A 26,516-nucleotide genomic window follows, 5' to 3' on the forward strand; every position below is an offset into this window, starting at 1 on the left:
GTCAAATAAATAAATAAACTCTTTAAAAAATAATAATATAATAATTTAAAAATCTTAAAAAAAGAGAGAGAGAGATGTCTTTATAGGTACTGTGTCTTTTCAAACATCCCTCGGTGGACATCTAATTTTTTTTTCACACAGGTCCTATATATATTGTTATTATTTGTTTAGTCCTAGGTATTTTATATTCTTGTTTGCTATTATAAATGGAATTTTTCCCATTGTATTTTCTGCATAAATACAGGACAGTAATTTGTTTTCATATAATAATTGAATGTATTTTTCTTTTAAAAACTTGTTTAAAAAATTGAAATACTTCAGTGTCATATGTTTATGCTCCTTAACATTTTAAAAAGTCATACATACAGACTCACAAACCTATTCCATTAGAAAGAAGCAAGTTGTGCCTGATCGGTTAACTAGACTTTTCTTTCCATAGTTGCCAATTCACCTCTCTTACTTTATCTTTCCCCCAAATTGCCCTCCCTCTTCTCAAATATGAAGTGCTAGACTGGGTAGGCTGACAGGGGCTAGAAGTGCCAGTAAACTACAGACATCCAAAAAAAAAAAAAAAGGGACAGATTTTTTTGGAAGGGTTTGATTTAAAATATTTCCCCCAAAAAGCAATGACCTGATCATGGCAGGGAGGAGAGGGGAAAAATAGAGCTTTTTTAGAATTATTTATCCATACTTATTTATCTAATTTTATAGCTTTGTCTTGCTTTTGCTTTGGATTACATGTTTGGGTTGGTTTGGAGCGACCAAAAATCTTTTTAGTGCTCTGGTCCCGTCTTGATTTAGCCCTTATGTAACTATAACTGCGCCCACAAGTACACAAGGACCTGAATCCATCAAGCAACGGCACAATTACTAAACTTTCCCCGGTCTTCTAACAGTGAAAGAGAACCAGGAACTTTTTTTTTTTTTTTAATTTTAAAAAGATTTTCTTTATTTGACAGAGAGACACACAGCTGAGAGAGGGAACACAAGCAAGGGTAGTGGGGGAGGGAGAAGCAGGCTTCCCACTGAGCAGGGACCCTGAAGCGGGGCTCGATCCCAGGACCCTAGGATCATGACCTGAGTTGTCGAAGGCAGATGCTTAAAGACAGAGCCACCCAGGCGCCCCGAGAACCAGGGACTTTAAACAAAAATAAATTTAAAATGGATCTGCCAGCCTTCCGAACAAGGATTCTGTGTAGCTCTAGTTCCTAGGATCCTCTCGTATTTAGTTTGACTTCCCCCTGAGAAGAGTAATTATGTCTTAAAGTTGCAGAAGAGGAGTAAGAGGGGGAGAATCCTCTATCGCTCCCTTAAATCAAATGTTCTCCTGATTATTGTCTTTCATGAGTTTCAGAATACTACTTCCAACTCCACCTATGAGTTTGGAAAATCATGATGCTATATAGATAACAGAAAAAAAAAAAAGACTAATTTTTTTCCATTTAAAGTATCTGATCCACAGGTAACAGTATGGGGCTTATTAAATGCTTTTCCCTATATCTGAAATTTTCAGTAATAAAAAGTTTAAAAAGTATTTGAACCAGCACTAAAAAAACAAAACAAAACTTTATCTTTCCTAGAGAATTCTAAGAGGTAGAGCAAATGGATTATTTTAAAATCTAGATGCTGTTTATATGTGAAAAAAACAAGCATTTAAAATGAGCATTGACCTGCAGTTGCTCCTGGGCCATAAGCTCGGAACTTACTGCTTCTTGATGGTGGAGCCACACAGTCATTCACACATGTCTCATTTGCATTTCACAACCACATGTGCTTCTTGGGAGTCATCCTGGGGTCCAGACTTTTAGCTGCTCACACACTGTGCAAGTCAAACTCCTTAAAGTACCCTAGAGCACAAGCCTGGACACTTAATTGTTTCTGAGTACAATGTGATGGTGGGTGCTGGCGGGGATCTAAAACATGTTTGGGCTTGGCCATGGTGATAATGTACAGACAGGCAGGAGGTCTTCATGGCAGTTCAATGCTGGAAATGGTGGAGAAACACTGTAGAATGAGGGGAGTTCTTTTCCCACCTTTGCCTTATAAAATCTTAGGCAGCAAGATTTTTGCACGATGGTGTGGGGTAAGTAGTGTGGAGATAATATATAAGATAAGAAGGCTATAAAATCCTGTAAAGGGGGTAGCAGGGGACTGACACGGACAGAATATAGACTTATAACTATTGTTTCATCATTACCAAATCCACCCTGCTCTCAACTCCACTGCCATGACTAGATGATGCTGAATTCACTGAGTAATCTGAAAGACTAGCAATATTTGGGTTTGGTGATTGCTAACTTTAGACCTCATAAATATTATGTAACTCTAGTAATTTTGCCTCTAGCCAACCAGCCTGACTGCAATTTTCAGCCACAAGTGGCAAACTGACACTGAGAATTTATGAGCTCTGCTGTATTAGTAATGCACATTTCCTTTTGAATTATTCTAGCCTGTAGCCTGAAGCAGATTATTAATTATCATTCCTTTTGCCACACAAGTCTGAAGATCTACAAGTGGCTCAGGAAGCTACATGAATATTTCTCAACGTCTTAAGTAGGTTGGTAAATAAAAGTCCACGTAAGACAAATGGAAAACAGATGCGTTTTTTTGTATGTCTAGAATTTTTAAGCCATTTTAGCTAATTAAAATTTTGTCCCAGTGACAGTGTGTCCATAGAAAATGATTCCCTGTCTTATTAGAGATGATTTTCACTTTACTATTAAAAATGCATATTGTACAGTTTTCTTGAAGCACAGTATTCAGGTAGTCGATCTATACTATGGATAAAGTTAGTTCTACATCAAGATAAATATGTGGTCTTTGCTGTTTGGGAAGCACTTTCCTACATAAACCATGGGGCTAAGTTCCCAGGCTATCCCTTTGCCTCTAATGTAACTGAAATACTACACATCTGCAATGAAAACAAAAAGCTAGAAACAATTCAGTTGCAAGGCACCTACTATTTTAGCTACATTATGGGTTTTCTGAGCTAGCCTGGGAATGTTGCTGCCATTTACAAAGCAGTTTTTCTCAAGAATGATGTGTTTCCCGTTGGTGGACAATTAGGGAAAGTAAACAGTCTACTCTACTGCCTCCTACCTCCCATTCAAGCCCCAGCCAGAAAGCGGACGGAGGCTTGAGTGGCCCTGAAAACACTAGAGAAAAGAGAAGGCCAAGTGTCATCCCTTCCCATAAAGTCTGTACCTGCACAAGGTCAGGATTCTCATGTTGCGTCAGCTTCCAACTTCTAGAGCAAGTGAAAGGAAACAAGAAGTTCAATCAATGCCCTTACCTATTCCTCAGTCCCAGAATGAACACCTCAAGCCTCAGGACAGCCACCCTGACAGTGAAACATGGTGGTACTGGGGGACTATGTCACTGTATCCAAAGTTCACCAATAGGGGCAGGAGGTCTAGTTAATAATTGTTTCTAAATCAGAGCCAGGGGAACTGAGCTGTCTAGCTTCAGTTCCAGTTCTAAGATTCACCACCTCTCAACTTTCAGCAAGTTACTTTACCATTCTGTGCCTCGGTTTCTTCATTTGTTAAAAAAATGGGAAAAACCGTTATAAGGATTAAGTAAGTTCTTATGTCTTAAGTACTTATTAGTACTTATTAGTACAGCGCCTGGCCCATAGCAATCAATAAGTTATCACTCAATATAGGTTTATAATATCACACGAATGAAAAGTTACAAAAATGCTCTTTTTTTAAAGTAAGCTCTAAGGCCCATCATGGAGCTTGAACTCATGACCCGGAGATCAAGAGTTGCATGCTCTACTAACTGAGCCAGCCAGGGGCACCTCTTTCCTTTTCAGAGGCTGTATTATTTTTTTTCTGGTCTTCAGAGTAGTAGTTAGGAAGGAGGGTGTAATTTAGCAAGTAGACATTAATAACAAGAAGGAGTTTAGGTACTCTGAATACTCCTACACACCCCTGCCCCACGTACACACTCCTCAAACAAAACTCAGATGTTTAAATTACAAGTACATATGTGTAATAAACAGTGAACTTATTTTACCTATGTTGTTTTTACTAATAATATTTTAAAAGAAAGCATTTTAAAAGAAAATGCAAGTAGAGATGAGAATGTGGAGCAACAGAAACACATTCTACCGGAGAAAGTGCTGATTGGTATAACCACCTTGGAAAACTGTTTGTCTATGAAGTTGCTGGTTCACTCCTAGATATATACACAATAGAAATGCATACTGAGGTGCACCAAAAGACATGCACAAGAATGTCTGTAATGGAAAAAAGTGCAAATAACTAAAATGTCCATCAACAATAAATGGATAAATTATGACAATTTTGTAAAATGAAAAGATTATACAACAACCAAAATGAATGAACTACAGTTACAGACAACAATATGGATGGATTTTTAAACTGTAAAGTAAGTCAAAGAAGTCAGACACACCAAAAAGTACACCTACTGTATGAGTCTATTTACAGAAAGTTCAAAATCAGGCAAAACTGAGTTATACTGTTAAGGAATTTTACATGGGGGTAAAACTATAAATGAAAGCAAGGAAGTGAATATTATTAAGGTCAAGAGTGTGATTACCTAAGAGATGGAAGAGATTTGAGCTGGAAAAAGCATTCAGAGTTCTTCTGGGGTGTAGCCAATGTTTGATTTTTTTTTTTTTTAACTGGCAAGTAGTTACATAGGTGTCTGCTTTATAACCACTTATTAAATTGTACATTTGTTTTACCCATGTTTCTCCCCTATGCATTATACTTCACAATAAAGTGCTAGAAGGACAGGAGGGAAGAAGGCAGAAAAATAAGGAAGGAAGAAAGGGAGAAACAGAATAAATAAAGTCAGAACTAGAAAACAAACAAAAGGAGGGAAAACATTGTAACAATCAGGTTTCTGTATATTATAATGCAAGTAATTTGAAATATTTATTAATACGTGAAATTCAAGCAGATTTTTAATCAAGGAAAATTAAAAATCTGCAATAATTTTTACTATTTAGTGAAAAAATTAGTAGCATAGTTGTCTATGCTATTAAATTGACTAGGCTATGAGAAATTTATATTTGAAAATTTTTCAAATGAATTCTTGTAATTACTCTATTACTTCAAACTAGTTAATAAATACCCTTGATGACCATGTAACTATATTCTTATTCCAGAGCTTTTTAATTGATATAATGCACATGGGACAACTATACTACTTGCTGAAGCAGAAAAAGCTACAAATTCTCCTAGCAGGAAAACTATCCTTTCAAAAGCTGTATAATAACAACAATAATAACACAGCTGACATGTTGTAGCAATTTGCAAAGTAACTTCATACATATTTAATATGGTGTAACAACATGTGTAACGGTAAACTGGGAAGATATACTTAGTTTACAGGCAAAACCCCCTGAGACTCATGGAGCTTCAGGGATTTGCCCAAGATCACAAAAATTTAAAGTGACAAATGTGGGTTTCAAACCTAAGCCAATTTTTTTTTAAAGTTCTTATTTACAGAAATTTCAAACACCCACAAAAGTAGACATTAGTATAACAAACTCCCATATACCCATTATCCAGCTTTAACAATTATCCACTCATGCTGATCTCATTTTATCTATAACCATTCTCCCTTCCCACAGAATTATCTGGAAGCCAATCCCAGACATTATATCATTTCATCTCAAATACTTAAGAATGTGTATCTAAATGATGAAAAGTCTCTTTAATGATTTAAGAATATAATCTTATCAGACCTAATTCCTTAGTAATTCCTTAAGTAATTCCTAAGTAATTCCTTAATATCATCAAATATTTAGATAGTCTTCAGGTAGTCTCCTTTTGGCATATTTATATGACAATTATATATGTATTACATACAAATATGTATAAAATTATATATATAATTTTTTAGATTAAACAAATGGTTTTGTTAAAATAGGATCCAGGGGCCTTGGAGTGGCTCAGTTGGTTAAGTGACTGACTCTTCAGTTTCCATTTAGGTCATGACCTTGGGGTCCTGGGATTGACCCCTGTGTTGGGTTCTGAGCTCAGCGATGAGTTCAGGGAAGAGTCTGCTGGAGTTTCTCTCTCCCTCTCCCTTTGCCCCTCTGCGTGCTTGCTTGTGCTTGCTTGTGCTCTCACTAATAAATAAATCTATAAATAAATAAATAAATAGATAGATAAGATCCAAATAAGGTCTACCCATCCATTTGATTGACATGTCTCTTATGTGTGTGTGTTTTTTTAAAAAGATATTTTATTTATTTATTTCACAGAGAGAGATCACAACTGGGCAGAGAGGCAGGCAGAGAGAGAGGGGGAATCCCTGCTAAGCAGGGAGCCCAACATGGGGCTCGATCCCAGGACCCCAAGATCGTGACCTGAGCCGAAGACAGAGGCTTAACCCACTGAGCCACCCAGGCACCCCTCTTATGTGTGTTTTAATCAATTCCTCTCTCTCTCTCTCTTTTTTTTTCCTCCACGCAATTTATTTGTTAAGGAAAAGAATTTCTTTGTTCCTAGCACCTCCACATTCTGGAATTCACTAGTTGTACCTCAGTGGTGTCATTTAACATGTTTCCCTGTATCTTATATTTCCTATCAACTGATATTAAAACTAGGAATGCATTTTAATTCAAGTTCAGGTTTTTTGGTAAGAGTATTTAATGGGTTGGTGGTGTGCTCTGACAGCTTTCTCTTTTTGTGATGTTGACAGCCATTTATGGTCAGTGCCTCGATGCATTAACTCATTAGGGGTTTGCCAAGTGGTGATATTTTATCAGTCCTTCTTCTTTCATTGGCAAGAATACCTCTATACAGAAAACCTTTCTTTCATCAAAGTAGTTGGTCAACCTCAGGTTCAGTTCATACATGAAATCAAGCTAAAGACTTGATTCTTTCCCTTTACTTAACCAGTTTTCAAGAATTAGCTAGTAAAAACCTAGAGTTTTGAACAACCAAATTCATAGTTCTTAATCAGAAATTAGATAAAATTTCTATCTAAAACATTCAGATGTAGGGGCGCCTGGGTGGCTCAGTTGGCTAAGCGTCTGCCTTTGGCTAAGGTCATGATCCCAGGGCCCTGGGATCAAGCCCTGCATCGGGCTCCCTGCTCAGTGGGGAAGCCTGGTTCTCCCTCTCCCTCTGCCTGATGCTCCCCCTGCTTGTGTTCTCTCTCAATCTCTCTCTCTGTCAAATAAATAAATAAAATCATTTAAAAAATTAAAATAAAACATTCAGGTGGAAAATTTATATACTTCTATGTAAGTGGTTTCTATATGAAAGATTATGTCAAGGAAACTTCACTTCCCTTTGAAGTCAAAATACTGGTTAGAGTCCAGTAAAACAGAAATATTTTACTTATTCTTATCATAAAGTAATCACCTAGGCTTAATATCACATATATATCTTCTCCATCCTTCTCACACTTTCATTTTGGAGGTGGGTGGGGCTGGAAGATTAGAGTTTAACAAGACTGCAATTTAAAGGGGGGTAAAACCCAATTCCAAATGGATTTTCTTTAGGAAAGAAACCCAAAACCAAAAGAAAACAGGTAAAATTAGCTATTGGAAATTATGGCCATGTGAATCAACCCTTGCTCCCCACATCTGGCAGCACTTAGCTCCCCGAGGGCATGCTTGGTGCCCTAGGGCCCCAGTACATATGTTTGACCAGCCGGGCAACAACAAAGGACACAGAGGCTAGAAAAAGAGGCAGCAGGTAACCATCAGGCCGGCCAAATGGCTGAGGCACTTTGACAAAACACACAATGAAGCAACTGGTTATTCCCATGGCTGAAAAGTCAAGGAGGGAGGGCTTTTATTTGAGGACTCAAATTCCACAAGTTGCCTCTTTAAGTCACTGGGTTACTTCCTTGTTTTAATCGAGTCCACAAATCCTCCCTTTTCTTTTAGACACTCAGTGAAAAAGATCGGAGACAAACTGTATAAAGCCACCTTGTGTTCTTGCCAAAAACCCATCTGAGAATTCAACTCGGCTGTTTTCTGGACTCTACTTCTAGACTGTGGAGGAAGTGAAGGTGCCAAGTTATTCTGCACACATACTGGCATTATGTTCAAAAGAGACAGAAGCATTCGTGAATGACATAGTCTATTTATATCCATTCTACAACTTAGATGACTACAGTACTATCAGTTTTAAATATGGCTCCTGCCTAAGTAGACATTTGAAGTAGGGGCTTTGCCTCTCCCACAGCCTAAAGTCCTCTTGGTTGGTGAGTGTCTCCCTTATCTCCCACCAAGAACCCTTACACTCCCCTCTACCTCTTCACCAAAACTATTAAAAACATACCAACTCATTCCTTATAATCCATCCTTAGCAAAACACAGGAAAGATAACCCCTATTAAACTAAGGCTTTATGGGCGAAATCCCCTTAATTCAAAGGAATGATTCTAATAGCTGGAAATTTCAGGTTCCAAACAGTGTGCAAGAGAGATATTTGGGGGCCAGTGGACCTTCCAATTATTTTACCTTCACCTTTGTTAATAATCTGTTTCATAAATATGAAGCTCTAGGGAAGGAAGAGAGGACTATCAATGTCTTTGCCTCTCCTTCCAGTGAAATATTTCTAAATTACAAATTTTTGAAAATGGTAAGCCCTTAAGATAAAATATTTCTAAGCTGTCACTCAGTATTTACTTCTTTTTTTTTTTTTTTAAGATTTTATTTATTTATTTGACAGACAGATCACAAGTAGGCAGAGAGGCAGGCAGAGAGAAGGGAGGAAGCAGGCTCCCTGCTGAGCAGAGAGCCGGAATGCGGGGCTCAGGGCTCGATCCCAGGACACTGGGATCATGACCTGAGCCGAAGGCAGCGGCTTTAACCCACTGAGCCACCCAGGCGCCCCAGTATTTACTTCTTAAAACAACTTCTTGACACTAAGCAAGAGGAAGACTTTTTTGATATGACATATACATATATATACATACACATATATGTGGGTGTGTGACTGTGGAATTAAGACATCTCTTAACAAATGGATCACATATAATTAAATATTTGGAGAAGTTAAACATATTTTCATTTCTATTTTTTTTTTATTTTAATTTTTTTGAAGATTTTGCTACACCCAACATGGGGCTCAAACTCACAACCCCAAGATCAAGAGTCACATGCTCTGCTGACTGAGCCTGCCAGGATATAGGGAAAATATAGGGATATTTTCATTTTTAAATACAAGAGAAAGATAAATGAAAGGTTTTATTAAGAAACAATATTTCTGGGGCGCCTGGGTGGCTCAGTGGGTTAAAGCCTCTGCCTTCGGCTCAGGTCATGATCCCAGCGTCCTGGGATCGAGCCCCGCAACGGGCTCTCTGCTCAGCAGGGAGCCTGCTTCCCTTCCTCTCTCTCTGCCTGCCTCTCTGCCTACTTGTGATCTCTGTCCGTCAAATAAATAAATAAAATCTTAAAAAAAAACAACAATATTTCTTGCTAACAACGTTACTTCAGTGTCTCCAATTTAAGATAAAAGACAGAAGGGTAATTGATGAGTAGATTACTACTGCTTATGACTTTATTACAAAACCAGAAGCATATTAAGGATTTGAACTGGGAATGCTGAAGGCTGGGGCCAGGGTTCATGGGTTAAGAATGCAGATGGGTTTTGCCTAGGATATGTCTCCTATAATGTGACAGTAATGTCGTGTCACACATCTTTAGATCCCCTTACTTTTTGCCTGCTTTAGCCCATTTCCATCTCTGCAATATGTTTGTTTGTTTTTTTTAATGTAGGCTTAATAATGAACTAAGTTGGGGTTTATGAGTTTGAAGAGGTTATTTCTGTGGGCTATCGTTTTTTCATTCACTTGCTATTTTGGAAAATGTTTGCCATAAATGCCCATACTATAGCAGACTCTGAAACCAGAAAACATCAACCCCATCACTGCTTTACTGTAATATAGACAGCTTCTCCTATGCAAGTCTGTGCTTAAGATTTTACAAATGGGCAGGATCTAAAAGAAGTTGTGGAGTTTTTACAGCTCAAGGATTTTTAGGTATATTTTCCACAAAACTTAAATATATTTTAAAAGTGAATAAATGAGTACATTTACAATTATTGGCAACAGTAAACTGTACTTCTGTTTATTTATTTTTAAGTTTTTATTTCAGCAATCTCTCCACCCAATGTGGGGCTCACACTCATGACCCTGATATCAAGAGCTGTATGCTCCGAGTGCCTGGATTGCCCCGTCGGTTAAGTGCCCGACTCTTCAGTTCAGGTTATGATCTTGTGGTCGTGAGACTGAGCCCCGCATCAGGCCCCATACTGGGTGTGGAGCCTGCTTAAGATTTTCTCCTTCTCCCTCTGCCCCTTCTGTCCCCACCCTCCACTTCCCACCCCCCACACCCCACCCCACGCACTCTTAACAACAACAACAAAAAAAGGTCACATGCTCTTCCAACTGAGCCAGCCAGGCACCCCAGTAAACTATACTTTTAAGGGTGACACATTCTCTGTAGAGTTTACTGAGCTTCTCCTGGTTTATTATGGTTTGACCACACACTTTCTGTTGAATTCTTATTCTTCTATTTTCCGTCTTTGTTCAGGCTGTGCTGTCTTCAGAAGATGAAGAATGGCTTATAGAGCTCCTTTAACAATAAATACATGACTGAAGTAAATACCAATCATGGTAAGTTTATGAGAAAATCAAGAATCAAGTTAGAAAATGTTTTTAACGTTCTTAAATTATTGAAGTGAATTTGTATCTATAATAGGCATTTAAAAACAACCTCAGTCCTTCCCTCTTCACCCCTAAGAAACTGATTTATCATCATGGCTTCAGTTTTGTTTGTTTGTTTGTTTGTTTGTTTTAGAGGGAGGGAGAGGGTGTGCAAGCACAGGGAAGGGGGAAGGGAGAGAGAGAATCTTAAGCCGGTTCAGGCTCAATCCACATACGCAAACTATCCACGGTGGGCATAAAATACATTACTTCATTCACTACCTGAAAAGCTGGAAATGAGAAAACATCATGCAAACTTAGCACAAATGACATATGCAGATAAATTAAAAGGGAAGAAACTGACTTTTTGAAAAGCATAATATAAGTCGGAAGGAAAAATCAAATACACACATATATATGTGCCTATATATGTACAAAATTACATATATAAAATCAAATATACATATATACACATACACATCCATACATACCCACCCATATATATTATCTGTAAGTACAAGATGACATCTGACGACTAACCCTAGACTCAGAGATACGCAGTTCTGTGTGTCAGGTTGGGAGTTCTCTAGTGTTTATAGCTACCCCAGTGCTGGCTCTGTGCCAGGCAGAGAGCTGACAATCAGTATGTTTGTTGAGTGAAGGAATGAACCCTGGAATGATCTCGGCATTCTTCACATTGCTTGGAAGGAGAACACTGGGATGTAAGTAACCACTTATTGCTATGAGTAAAATTGTCTACCCCAATCCAGAAATCTCATGCTTGCTTTCAGGACAAAATAGATAAATACAAGGATTAAGAAGTCATCTCCTCTGCCCCAGGATGGGATGCAGGTACAGAATTGGTGGCTCTGACTCACTTGAACTTAGGCCAGGTCACCCTGCCTGCAACTGTGGTTTCATTACAGAGCCAGAAACCGTTCACTCAATTGTGTGCTCATCTAGTCATTAAGATGAACATGTCTCAGATGAAATAAATCAATCAGAGAAAGACAATTATCATATGATCTCTCTGATATGAGGAATTTGAGAGGCAGGGCAGGGGGTTTGGGGGTAGGGAAGGAAAAACAGAAACAAGATGGGATCGGGAGGGAGACAAACCATAAGAGATTCTTAATCCCAGGAAACAAACTGAGGGTTGGGGGGGGGAGGGGGTGGTAGAGATAGGGTGATTGGGTTATGGACATTATGGACATTGGGGAGGGTATGTGCTGTGGTGAGTGCTGTGAAGTGTGTAAGCCTGATGATTCACAGACCCGTACCCCTGGGGCTAATAATACATTATATGTTAATAAAAAAAGAAAAAGAAAAAAAAGATAAACATGTCTCAGAAATGGAAATAAATGTTGTAGGCACTAGGACACATTTTAAAGATTACTACACATTGTGAAAATGAGACTAAGATGTGAATGCAAGAAAGCCTTACTGCTTTTGATATCAGTGTTTTAGTAGGCAGCTATGGGTTCACTGGGAACACTTTAAAAGCCTAACCCAGAAAATGAAAAATCCATGATGAGAGGGAGAAGGTTCTTCCATGAGCTACTTACTAAGTTAAAATATGTAGTTTTCCCTAGGAAATAATGGATCTCAGCAATGGCCACTAGTAGGACAAAAGAGAGACAACAAAGTATGTGCCTCATGATGGAAGCATATGATACCACCTATGATGTATTCTTGCCCCCAAACTGAACTTTAATCTGGTCAAACTCCATGATGGAAGTGATGGAGTTTATAGGAAATACAGGGAAAGAAAAATGGTAAATGACAGCATGGGGATCCAATCAGAAAATCTAGACTGAGGAAATCTACAAAACAAATGTACTGTTTTCTTCAACAAATAAATCACAAGGTGGGGAAAAAGAGAGAGGGGGAACCTATAGATTAAAAGATTAAAGAGACACATCAATCAAATGCAATGTGTGGACTGTATTTGGTTCCTGATTTCAGCAAATCAATCGTGAAAAAAAAAAAAAGGAGAGAGAGACAATCACAGAAATGTAGACACACATATTTGATACTAAAGAAGTCTCAAATTTTATAAGATTTAATGATATATTTCTAGAGTACTTATATTTTAATATTTTAGAGTTGCCTGCTAAAATATTTATTAATGGAATGATATATCTAAATTTACTTCCATAAATAATCTGTGGAGGAGGAGTAGATGAATATAGAAATGAATCAAAATTGTTGTGGTCGGGTGATGGGTCCATGGAAGTTCATTATATTATTCTCCCTAATTTAGTGTATGCTTAAAATTTTTCCCAAGAAGAAGCTAAAAAAAATCCGTAAGATTCTATAAGTTAACTTAAGATCCATTGAAACATGTCTATACCGATTCTCATGTGGTCTAATAAATGCATCAGTATCTACATTGGGTGTTTATCAAAATGCAGATTTCTGAGCTCTGTCCCTGAACTATTGATTCAGAAAACCCAGGTATGGAAGCTGGAATCTCATTTTTAACAAACTAAATGATTTCTACACATACTGAAGTTTCTTACATAAATGATTCTTATAAACATTAGGGTTTGAGGATCACTGACTGGGCATTTTGTGTCAGGTTTCACTTCTCACTTTCCAAGTGAGAAAATCAAAGAATGGAGACAAACTAGTTGGCCAGAGTTCACTCTGAGACCCTGAAATAGGTGAGATCTTTGAGCCTCTCAAGTCTTGCCTGTCTAGTTTACTGCTCAAACGCCAACTGAGCAACACAGCCACATTTAAAAATATATCATTAGCTTCTAAAAGTTTGGTTCAAATTCCACCGGAATCAATTCACCCTTTCGACCCTTCAGGATAAAAACACACATGCACGCACAACATAAGTATTACCAGAGGCCCATATAAGATATCTTTAAAAAGTGGGCTCTATCAGGATGTTAAGAAATAGTCTGGGGGCACCTGGGCGGCTCAGTGGGTTAAAGCCTTTGCCTTCGGCTCAGGTCATGATCCCAGGGTCCTGGGATCAAGCCCCGCATCGGGCTCTCTGCTCAGCAGGGAGCCTGCTTCCCTTCCTCTCTCTCTGCCTGCCTTTCTGCCTAATTGTGATCTCTGTCTGTCAAATAAATAAATAAAATCTTAAAAAAAAAAAAAAAAGAAAAGAAATAGTCTGGCATTCTGATGGAACAAAGGTGTTCTTGGCCAAATCCCTGGGATTTGGCTGAAACTGAAAGCCCATTTTCATTTGATAGGGTCTTGCTCTAAGGTATATAGCAGGAGAGTTACCTGCTTGCCACCGGTGAAGATTATATGTCAGGAGGCCATGTCCTTCCCCTGGTTAGGGTTCTGGAGGCCAATTCTTAATCTGCCCAGAGAGGTCACTGGTTGGGCTGCGTGGTTTGGATTTCTCAGAGCTCTTCTTGTTTGTAAGGACACCCTTGGCTTCCATGCTTGGTAATGGCCTTTCAAAAGGTAACTGGAGAAAGTATGAGGTGGGCACATTTTTCTATTTATCTAAATGGTATATTCACACCCCTCCCCGCTTTTGGTATTAATCCAAGTGGTCTGATTTTGAATGGGGGTGGGGATTAGAATTAAATATAGAGGTACACAGATCATTTACTGAGCAAAAACCAGTACCTTCATTCCTCCCCCACCAACATTTTAGGAAAATTTTCAAACATAAAAATGTTCAAAGAACATTTTAAGGTAATTTTAAGGTAAACAATTTTAAGGTAATTTAAGGAATTTTTAAGGTAATTTAAGGAATTTTAAGGTAAACAATTATACTACCTAGATTCTACCATTAACATTTTAACTATATTTATGCCTTATCACACTTGTAAACATTTCCATCATTCATCTTTCTGTGGCAGGGAGTGTATTCCAAAGTAAGTTTTAAAGCTTAGTAACCCCTTCCCCCAAATTTCAACATTATTAACCCAATGTTGATATGTATTTAGAGGTCCTTTTTTTTTTTTTTTTGGTATTTTGAAGTAAAATTTACATACTATAACAGGCACAAATCTTAAACATATCATTTGATCAGTTCTGACAAATGTATACACCTGTGTAACCAAATATCTATCAAGATACATACTATAATCACACCCCAAGAAGTTCCCTCCTCCCTTCCCAGCAAACCCCACCCTCACCGAGCGACTACAGAAATATATGATCTGATGCTTCCACATCATCTGGTTAGGTCAGGGACTAAAATTATTGTAACACTTCCCAAATAGGATAACTTAGGCCAGAAAGAGATTAATTATTTTTCTCCTATCACAGGAATATAACATAAGAACCAAAACCTCAGATGCTGAACAATTTCATGCTTTTCCTATTTGACTATATTCCAAAGTTTCGCTTAAAAACTTCTAAATTAAATTTCAATCAAATTCATGACTTCTGACTGTTTCCAAGCAAATAGACAATTTTTCCATAACCTTTTATCAAGGCATACCTACAGGAATAGCTAGTATAGAGAAAAAGAATCATAAATGCATTTTAAAAAGAGACTAAAAATAATTCACATAGGAAATGCAATTAAGTTTAATTACATTGAATGCTAATACTCCCCCTGCAATCATAAAAACAAATGTTTGAAATATGGTCTAATGAAAGGAAAAGCCCCTAGTATATGGCACAGCTAAAAATAATCCATTTGCTTAATATGTGAATTTTCATTACTACTCTAAATCTAATACATCCCAGATTTCAAGAATTAATGATTCTGTTCATTCTACAATTTTCTACTCATGCAAGCAAAGGCGGTGATGTTATAAGAATATTCTTAGGATATCTGAAAACTATCAATAAACAGCATCTTTTCGTATTTGTTTAATAACTGCTGTCACTCTTTTTGTAAGCAGCAATCACAAGATGTCAAACAAATTCTGCCTTGACTGTAGGTACTGATAGATGTCTTCGCTTGTTTTTATTAAAAACAAAAAAATTTTCCCTGCATCAATTACCAACATCGGAGAAGGGGGTGGGGGGCATGGCTGGGATGCTCACCAGCCTCTGGGCAAGCAGAGAGGCAGCACGGAGAATCCCGGAATACCGGAACACATTTTTCTCGAGCTCCCTGGGGGACGCAGGGACTCAAAGTCTTAGATTCCCTTAAAGGAAACAGCAGGCGCTTGGGTGGGGGCAGGGTGGGATCACGTTTATCAGTCACAACAGTTCACTGGGCCTGGATCCAGGTAGTCTGCGTGTCTAAATTTGATGAACTATAGGCGCCACCAGGTAACAGTAGTGGTCAGGGAGCTTGCCAGGAACCTGTAACTCAAAACTGAAAAATGAAATGAAAAGACTACTTTGGCCGGGCAGTTTCTTTCTTCGGGATGCAATAACTGCGAACTACAAAGTTGAAAGAACAGACAATGCTTTGTATGTTTAAAAATTTCTCCTCCCTAATGGGACACAACATCTGGGCCCAAAAAACATACACATCACTTCCAAACTTGCATTTTAATACCAAACTGTCATGTTTCTGCAGAACTTCCCCCTTCTCTTCCTCCTTTCTTCTTTCTCTTCCCCACACTCTGCACGGGGGCTTGGCCTGTGGCAGGGAGCCAAGGCCTGCCGAGGTCTCGGGTGTATCCGGAGGGCAGGTATGAGGGGCAATGGCGGCGGAGCAGAGGCCTGACCCTGTCCTGTCAATAAACCTTAACCCCGACCTGCCAGGCCCCTGAGCTAGCCAATCTCTGTCTAGCCTCTGTTCTAATTGCTCTAAAAATGACTCTTCATTTAAAAGTACCTTTGTGTAAACACCCCACAGGAACTGACAGTCATCAGAATTACCACACAGTTCTAGTATTTGAGGAGAGCAGGAAAAGTCTTTCATTGTGGGAGGACTTTGCAAACAGTTTCAACTGCTGTGCGAAACAATGCTCATCACTCTTTTAGCGAACTCTGCAGGTGACATTAATTTGACTTTTAAGACTGTTTACAATGAAACGTTAGCTCTTTGATTAAGTCATTTGAGAGTAAAGATGGATAAGAGATTTTCCCCACAGAACCAGCCTGTTCCTTTTTCTTCTGAGCACCCCTGACAGGGATGTAAAGCTAAAGTCCTGTACTTCCTCATACAGGGGATGAGGCGTTCCTATAATCCTGAAAGGACCAATGTTTTTTTATCTAAATATGAAAATCCAAACAAACAAGAACTTAAAATGGGAGAGTCAGGGGGATAAGAAAACAAACAAAAATTTAAAATAGGGAAGTGAGGGAGATAAGAAAAGAGGTTTTGGAATAAAGGTTTTTTTAGTAACAGAATTAAATCAGTCTTATAGATTAGTATAAATACAAACTTCTCTTTACTAGTTTGTGGCTCAATTCTTTTTCCCTTTCTCTTTACAGTAATAAAACATTTATATCACATAAGTTACCGAGGGCTTCTTGGAATCGATTCCCTAAATTATTTCTCTCCCAAGGACAAAATGGGAAAGCTAGTCATTGTCCATTTTAAAAAAGGAAATCAGACTTGAATTTTGCAAATCTTCAGCTCTCTTTTGATTGGGTATGGGTTAAATTCTGCCTTTTAAAGTATAGCTTGTTTAAATAGCTCAAATTAAATAAACTATTATCTCTAGTAATTTATTACTAAGTCCTGACAAAATTAAAGAAAGCCCCCCCCTTTCCATTTTCTCCACAGTCCTTATCACCTTCTAAAATACTCTGTGATTTACTTGTTTATCGCCTCTCAATGTGAGCTCCTTTGAGGGTAGGGACTGTTGCCTGTTTTGTTCATTGATGCACTCGAAATGACTAGAACCGTATCTGGCACATAGCTAGCCCCCCCAAATAGTCTTAGAATTAATTGATAAAAAGTTGAACACATTAAGGAAACACTCTTAAATAAGGGTATTTATCTTATTTCTACTTATCTACCTTACCCTGTATTTCAGTATAATAAGTTACCTTACTTATTATACTAAAGAATTCATATGCTTTTTTTTCATCAACAACCCAAAAGCTTTTCCGCCCCCTCCACAACACCAGTTAAAATGCAAGAAGAAAAAGGTTTGATATTTCAGAGTTGAAGCAGATCTTAGAAACCACTTCAAACTGAGGTCTGAGCCTGCAGAATCCCCCAAGGAGCTTGTGAGCCTGCAGATTCCCAGGCCCCACACTACACCTACTAATAAGGAATTCCCATGTTCAAGTACTTTAGCATCTAGAAGGGTTAAAAAAAAAAAAAAGAAGAAGAAAAGATAAACTGATTAGGCCATGGCTGTGATCAGAATGCTGCTGGAACCAGGAGGCGGTACGTATAAATCAAAGTGTACTTGAGCTGAATTCTAAAGTATGAGCAGAAATGTGTTAGACGAACATCAGTGGTAGTATACGCATTTCACACAGAAAAGTGTTTTGTAAAATCTACAGGTGCTACAGCTTGAGGGAAGAGTGTCCATCACAAGATCAGAGAAGGTAGCTGAGGGTCAAAATATGAAGACCTTTGTGTTCTAAAATAAGGAGTTTAAATTTTATCTTACAAACTGGGGGAAGCCAGGAGCTCCTGGGTGGCTTAGTTGGTTGAGCATCTGACTCTTGATGATGGCTCAGGTCATGATCTCAGGGTCGTGGGATCAAGTTCCTTGTTGGGTTCTGTGTTCCTCGGGGAGTCTGCTTGAGATTCTCTCTCCCTCTGCCCCTTCCTCCACCTCTCTCTCTCTCTCAAAAAAAAAAAGAAAAGAAAGAAATATAAATTCCGGGAGTTGGGTGAAGCTCAGCTATCTTTCAACAAGCCCTCTAGGTGATTCTAATACACACTGAAGTTTAGAACCACTGGCATAGCCTGATCTCTAACTCCAGAGGATAGTTATCTTTGGGGAATGAAAAGATGACAGATAGACAGACAAACAGATAGATTAGACAGGAGTCTAAAGCCTAAAGCCATTGGCTGCCAACTAAGAGACATATCTAAGGTCACGTGACAAGTTACAACCAGAGTTGATTTAAGTTGCCATTCTTCCTACAGTCTCCTGTTTGCTACCTCTGTACAACATGCAAGTATCCCTTAAGGGAGCCCCTTAGATAAAGGAAAGACTTCTAATATAATCCATCTTATTTGTTGTGCCTTAATATAACAAGATATCCTTCAAACTCTGGCTGCAACTCATTATTGGAATCCTGCATTCTCATAAATATGTCAATACCCATGAAGTCAAGTCAATCACCTTTGCCATCTGTGGCATGAAAGGTCCTCTTATTTCCCATTGCACATATTTTATAACAACCTTTTTGCTTTTCTGCTTTTCTATCTTAATCACCACAGCAGGTCATATGCATAATAATCAGACACAAATGTATAGGTCTCAATTCCATTTACTGTCCTGAATCTTCTCATTCCAAACATCATGTTCAATGGCAATTGCATCTCCCCCATAGGACGCTTCCTCATATTCAATGACACCAGGACCATTTACAGGCTCTCTTCAATGTTGGGAAGGAGTTATTTACAGCAGGTTTCTCTTTTTTTCCTTAAGTTTTCATCTAGATTCCAGTTAGTTATCATACAGTGTAATGGATGCTCAGTTAAATTTCTATTTTTTTACATAAAAAACCTGAATTTTCTCCTGGAGGTTTTTTATTCTCCCTTCTAATTACTACCTTATCTTGTCTTGGGTTAATATTAAAAGGTTCTCCCTTATATCCAAGTATTAAATCTACTCTTGGCAAGATGACTAAATTCTACTCATTTAGCAAATAGTTGTTTAGTTCTTACCCTCTTGTGTATTTACTGGGGAGGGAGGAATTACTTATACACATTTCCTGCTCTAGCAGTCTCGAAAATCCAGCACCATGCCAAGGTTAGTATGAAAACCATTACAAATATAACAGCTCGTGATTCACAGTAAGTGACTATGACTATGGAAGAAAAGATGGACGCATTCCATCTCATCCCATCAAAGCTCATCCTATTCCAACCTCTAAGTGATCTTCTGTACTGCAGAGACTGGATCGCTAAAAACTACGTTTCCCAGATTTCTCTGCATACAGGTTCTACATCTGAATTAGGCTCTACCAATGAGATGCACTCATGGGATATTTGAAGTAGGAAGTGTGGTGAAGGCCTCATTCCTGTTGCTTCTGCTGTTCTTTTTTCTGCTGGAAATGTTGGGGTTTTCTGAGCAGTATTCTGCTGTACCATATTAGCTTTGTTAAGTACTGAGAAGCAGCTGGAAGTGGTGGGCTAGTTCCACCTGCTTCCTTGGTGGGTCAGTTCAGGGGAGCTGTTCCCTATGTTGTTCCTGCAGACCCAGCCTACTGGCTGTTTCTTTAACCTCCCAACAATTAGGAACACCCAGTCTCTACGCTAAAAGCATTTCTACTTGAAATAGCTAGATTGACCTCAGTTTTCTGCAAATTAACTCCAACTAGTGGGTTCCAATATTGGTAGAAAAAAGGAAGGGAGGAAGGAGGGGAGGCAGACAGACAAGATCACAACTATTAGGGAAGATCAAGAGAGGCTCAACAGAAAAGGTGGTTTCTGACATAGTCCTTGATATACAGATGGTATTTTGACAAAAATGAAAGGGAAGGGAAGAGCACACTAGACTGAAAGTAAAGTGTGAACAAAAGTATAGAGCTATGAAAGCCCAGGGTACATTAAGGTTTTTGTTGAAGTATGTTTATTTGGAAGAGTAGAATAAGACCATACTCCGGAAGATTTTAAGTGCTTAGGGTAAAGAGTTTAGATTTAATTCCACAAACTATTAAAGTTTTTGAGTAGGGGGAATGCCAATATTAGAAATGACTTCTTAGGGAAATTGGAATGGAGAATCAGGAAATGGTACAGTTAGGAGGCTATTATAAGAGGATGGATGAGGGGACGCCTGGGTGGCTCAGTTGGTTAAGCAGCTGCCTTCGGCTCGGGTCATGGTCTCGGCGTCCTGGGATCGAGTCCCGAATCCGGCTCCTTGCTCGGCAGGGAGCCTGCTTCTCCCTCTGCCTCTGCCTGCCACTCTGTCTGCTTGTGCTCACTCTCACTCCTCTCTCTCTCTCTCTGACAAATAAATAAATCTTTCAAAAAAAAAAAAAAAAGAGGATGGATGAGAAGTAGTGTGAGATTAAACCTCAGTGGTAATTTGGGCAATGTAAGAAAGGGGATGGACACAAGAGACTGCAGAGGTATAATTTACAGAACTTGACAATTGATTAAATATATACAGACTAGGGGAGAATAGGCAAAGTTAATTCTGAGGACAGGGGTGCCATTAACAGAAAGAGGGAGCACCAAGGTTGGGGGATGAGTTGGTTCTGGTCTGGGGAAGATTTACTTTGGCTTTGGGTTTATTGAATGTGAAGTAGTAGCAGGACCTTATGTGAGGGTGTCTAGAGAGCATTTGAAAAGGCAGGGTCAGTCCTGACAAGAGAAGTCAACCATATTGACTCCGGAAACTTATCTCATTATCTATGACACTTTATCTAAAGAATAAACTAAAAAGAAACTAACTATAAAGGCTTCCTACTACTCTAGCTACTCCTCATCCTCTTTTGTAGGCTTTCCTTCCCTGACCACCCCTTACAAATCAGTTTTCTTTAGGGTTCCATTCTCACTCCTCTTCCTGATAACCTACCACCTTCCCCTAGGGAGCTTATATTGTCAACACATGTCCATGACTTCCAAATCAGCATCTCTAACCCAGATTCCTCCCTAAAACTCTCCTTATCTGTTTCTATCCTCTGCTTACTAGAATCTCTCCTTGGCTGTCTCCAGGCACTTCAGACTCACCATGTCCCAAATTAGACTGATCAGATTCGCCTCCAAAGCTGGTCCCTACTCCAGTGTTCCCAATGAATGGCACCATAATCCACTCAACTGCCAGAAACAGATGCTGTAAATCAGTGGGTCACCCACAACTTATCCTTTTCCATCACCACCATCTCCAAATCCAATCTAACCAATTTGTGAGTCTACCACACAAATATCTACTAAAACCATTCACTTCTCTCCACCCCCCAAAATCCTGGGCCAGGCCACTATAATCTTTACCCCAAACAGCTGCAATTACTTCTCTATTGTTCTTTCAATTTCTAGAGTCATCATTCTGCAAATCATTCTACTCCTTGAGGCCACTGGGCTCTTCATACCATGCAAATTTTTACATGTCACTCCCTCACTTATGATTTCTTACTTGACTTCCTAACTGCCATTATTGATAAAACCTAAACATCATACTTGTGTTGGCTAGCTTTTGCTTTGTCAAAGTACCCCTAAATTAGTGACTTAAAACAACAAACTATTTCTCATGACTCTTTGGGTTGGCTGGGCAGTTCTTCTGGTCTGGGCAAGCTCAGCTGATCTCTGTGGTAATCAGCTAGGGGCTCTGCTGAGACCGAGATGACCTCACACCCATGTCTAAAAGTTGGCTCGGCATTAGCTGGGAGACGGACAGTAAAGACTCAACCATGTGTCTCTCATCATCCAATGGGAGAGCTTGGGATCATTCATATATGGTAGTCAGAGTTCCCAGGAGAAGGAAAGTAAGCTCCAATATACCAGTACTTTTCAAGCCTCTGCTTAGGTCATCCCAGTAGCCAAAGAACTTACATAGTCAAGCCCAAATTCAAAGGGTAGAGAAACAAAAGCTGACCTTTTGATGGGAAGGTCTTTGAAGTCACACTACAAATAACATACATACAGAAAGAGGAATAATTTGTAGCCTTTTGCAATCTACCACATACATGTATTTTACAAACTTCTTATGCCTCACCCACTTAAAACCTGACCCTTGTACCAGGACTCCCATCTACTTCAAACATAACAGGCTCTTTTCCTTCTAGGTCTTTGTACAAGTTGATCTTCCACCTTGAATACTCTTTCACTTCACTATCATTTATCCTTCAGGTCTCCTCTTGAATATCACCTTCTTTAGGAAGTCTTCTTTGATCCCCTAAGACTGGGGTAGGTGCCCTTCCACTGTGCTTCGCAGACTCCGTGCTTACCCCATCACAGCACTTAACACATGTAATGCTGATACTGTGTCTGTCTCTTATCTGTCTATACTCTCCACTACATTGTAAGCTCCCTGAAAACAGGGACTAGGTCTTCTTTATCATTGAAGCCCCATGCACAGTAAGGAACTGATAGACTCCTGACCAATGAAATTACCAGGTATGAAGTATTAGGACAAAAAAAAGTAAAGAAAAAGAGAATAAGGAATATGGATGAAACGTGATTCATGGGTAAATCAGTTTTCAAAGATTAACACTGTGGGGCACCTGAGTGGCTCAGTCAGTTGAGCATCCAATTCTGGGTTTCAAGCTCAGGTCGTGATCTCATGGGTTGTGAGATCAAGCCCCGCGTCAGGCTCAGTGTGAGGAGGGGCAGAGCCTGCTTGAGATCTTCTCACTTCGCCCCTCCTCCTACTTGTGTGTGCACTCTCTCTCTCTCAAATCAATGAACAGATCTTTAAAAAACAAACAAATCTTTTTTTTTTTTTTAAAGATTATTTATTTATTTATTCATTTGGCACAGAGAGAGAGAGCACAGGCAGGCGGGGGCGGGGGGGGGGAAACAGAGGCTTCCCGCTGAGCAGAGAGCCTGACGCGGGGCTCGATCTCAGGACCCTGAGATCATGACCTGACCTGAAGGCAAAGGCTTAATCCGCTGAGGCACCCAGGCACCCCAACAAACAAATCTTTTAAAAACAATCAAAACCCCAAAGATTAACACTGTTACCTTATGCAGGATTTAACAGAAAAATAAAAAACTTTGCAGAAAAACTTGAGATCTCTTAGCTTTCATCATATTAGAGGTGGTAAGACCCTGAGAACCATTCAACAAGTCTGGGTAAAGGAAAAGGATGGAAAATTAGATGAGGGTTACCTCTACAGAAGAAATTAAGAAACTGAAGTAAAATTAAAATCTGACACATACCACGGCAGTATTTCTGGCCAACATGCACCAAGACTTATTTCAGAAGTCAATAAAGAGGGGTGCCTGGGTGGCTCAGTTGGTTAAGCGTCTGTCTGCCTTTAGCTCAGGTCATGATCTCAGGGTCCTAGGGTCGAGTCCCGCATCTGGGTCCTTGCTCAGCCTGCTTCTCCCTTTGTCCCTCTACACCCCCTCATTGTCTCTCAAATAAAATCTTTAAAAAAAAAAGAAGTCAATAAAAATGGTGAACTGAACATGCATCATATGCTTTTACTGCTTCTCTTATAGATTAAAGCATGAAACGTTAAGACCAGATAGAATATTGGCAGCCAGGCCTCCACCTTTCAGGCAGAAGATTAGGAGAACCTGCTCTGGATACTCTGAACAGCCTGGGAAAAAAGACCTGAAGATACTGACTCTTGATATTGATTCCCCAGGAGAACGACCAACCAGATCACTCCACAGCTCAGAGGTGACCCACAGCGACCCACCCTCCACCACTCACTCAGAGCTTCCACTCAGAGTGACTTTTTACTTTTTATTCTGAAATAATTTTAGACTTACAGAAAATAGTTCAGACGAGATCGGGCGCATTCAGGGTGGTATGGCCGTAGACCAGAAAATACTTCAAAGGGAAACAAAAGTACAGAAGGTTCCTATATATCCTCCAACCAGCTTAATTTAATGTTAACATTTTATAGAACCATGGTTTTATCATCAAGACCAGGAAATTAATGTTAGTACATAAAATATGGATAGTTAATAACTATTACATATAATACTAAACATAATTAACTAAAATATAGACCTTATTTGAATTTCACCAATTTTTCCACTAGTACCCTTTTTTCTCTTCCATGATCCAATCCAGTTTTCCACACTGTAATTAGTTATTAAGCCTCTCTAGTCTTCTACAATCTGTGACAGCTTCTGTCTTTCCTTGTCTTTCATGGGCCCACTCAGCTTTTTAACCCCTCCACGCCCGCTCACAGAGAAGAAAACAACCGTGGATTTCCAGATATCTGAGAAACACTATGAAGATAAATACCACACAAACAAAAGGAACGAAGGAAGGAAGGAAGGGAGGGAGGGAAGAGGGAGGAAGGAAGAAAGGCAGATTCAGAGGAAACAGGACACACAGAGAAGAAAACTTCTAGAAAACTATTAATAACATGCTCAAGAAAAATACGGCAACAATGAAACAGGAACAGAATACTATTTAGAAAATTTTCAGGCACACAAGACAGACTCTCAGAGATTAAAAATATTACAACAAAACTGTAAGACCTCAACTGAAGGGACAGAGAATAAACTTGAGGCACTCTCCTGGAATGACAAAGTCCAGGTGGGAGCTGGGCATTAAAAGAAGAACCACGCAAATGAACATATGTTTTTTAAATGTGGTATGTGGGGCGCCTGGGTGGCTCAGTTGGTTAAGCGCCTGACTTTGGCTCAGGTCATGATATCCAGGTCCTGGGATCAAGCCCCATGCCAGGCTCCCTGCTCAGCAAGGAGACTGCTTCCCTTCTCCCTCTGGCTTTCCCCCTGCTTGTGCTTGGTCGCTCTGTCAAAAGAATAAATAAAATCTTAAAAAAAAATGTGATATGTGTTATAAAGAAGAAGCACGGACCACCACATTGAGAGAATATACTAGAGGGTAGAATATGGGGGGGTAGGAGAGAGGGTCAGGAACTTCCTCTGATGAAACTAAGACCTCAAGAATGAGCAGGCATTAGCCAGATAAAAGTGAGGAAAGAACAGCTCAGCATAGCGAACAGCATATGCAAAAATCCTAAGGAGGAAACGGTTTAGGGAATTAGAACACTTGAAAAGTAGGCCGGTAGACAGGAGTGGAGGGACTGGAGAGCTGGGATGATAAGACAAGGCCAGTGGGCATTAGAGGTCAGGAGTTTCATGGGAAGCCAACAAGAAGTTCTAAGGGGGAGTAAAATGAGCCAGTATGCTATTTATTTATTTATTTATTTATTAAAAGATTTTCATTTTAAGTAATCTCTATAACTAATATGGGGCTCAAACTTACAACTCCAAGATGAAGCGTCTCACGCTCCACGGACTGAGCCAGCCAGATGCCCCCCCCACCCATGGTGCTTTTTAAAAGGCCACTTGACTGCAAAGTGTAAGTAGCTGAATGGCTATTATCACAGTCCCTCTCATCTTATAGATACGTCATAATTTGCTTAATCATTCCTCTATTTTACTGGACATTTACAATGTTTCCAGTTCTTTGTTAACGTAAGCAATGCTGGAATAGACATCCTTGAACCTATATCTGTGCCAACATCTCCAGTTATTTTCTGAATATAGATTCCTAGAGGTAGAATTAAATAATTGAGTTAAGAAGTATGAAATTTTCTGGCCATTTTTTAAAGTTGTTTTTTGAAAATAAATATTTTGATTATTAAATATGAAAAATATACTTCACAAAGTGGGTATCTCCCCATCTATTCAGTTAAATGATAGCCACAGATAATAAAAAGATGAAAAATTTAGATTTTTATGTAAAAGATACCCCCATTTATTTTTTTAAAATGGTAAGCACTTGAGTCCCCAAAATCAATACTGTCCCAACTTCTTGATTGGGATGAGCCACATTTAAAAAAAAAAAAAACCTGACAGCAAGCAGGCCGTGCTTGGGAATCAAATGACTACATATTTGGGACATCCTAAAATATCTCTATGTAACGTAATCTTCCAAGGGTATATCTATTTGTGGTTGTACTTTTTTATAACAATACATTTTTTTGGTGTTGTTAAAAATACACTCACAAATCTGAAAGAAATGCTTTGTCAGACCATGTTTCTCCTGATGTGTGTGTTCTGCTCTGCCAAGCAGAGCTGTAGTTCTGCTCTCCCCATTTTCTCTTCTGTTCTCTCCCCTGCAGCCTCCTTCACAAGCAAATGTACCTCTTGCATCTCCTCTCAACCAGTGGCATCACCAAACACAGGCTCCTTTCACCTTTTTACCTCCTTCCTGCGTATTCTGTCTCTAGGTACACAAA

At 39.1% G+C, this 26,516-nt stretch overlaps 1 protein-coding gene across 7 annotated transcripts in view; it reads right to left on the bottom strand.

The window, feature by feature from the left end:
- Positions 1–26,516, bottom strand: part of METAP1D (methionyl aminopeptidase type 1D, mitochondrial) — an 85,820-nt gene that overhangs the window by 36,577 nt on the left and 22,727 nt on the right. Inside the window, exon 1 of one of the 7 annotated variants that reach the window (XM_080799810.1) lies at positions 18,110–18,287. The exons of 4 other annotated variants lie outside the window; for them this stretch is intronic. The gene's annotated coding sequence lies outside the window, so the exon portion shown is untranslated. Of the gene's footprint in view, positions 1–3,204; positions 3,364–18,109; positions 18,288–26,516 lie in introns of those variants that run through there. 2 more of the 7 variants (XM_080799807.1, XM_080799808.1) reach the window with 2 other exon arrangements.

This window comes from Martes martes (assembly GCF_963455335.1).
Source record: "Martes martes genome assembly, chromosome: 3".
NCBI lineage: Eukaryota > Metazoa > Chordata > Mammalia > Carnivora > Mustelidae > Martes > Martes martes.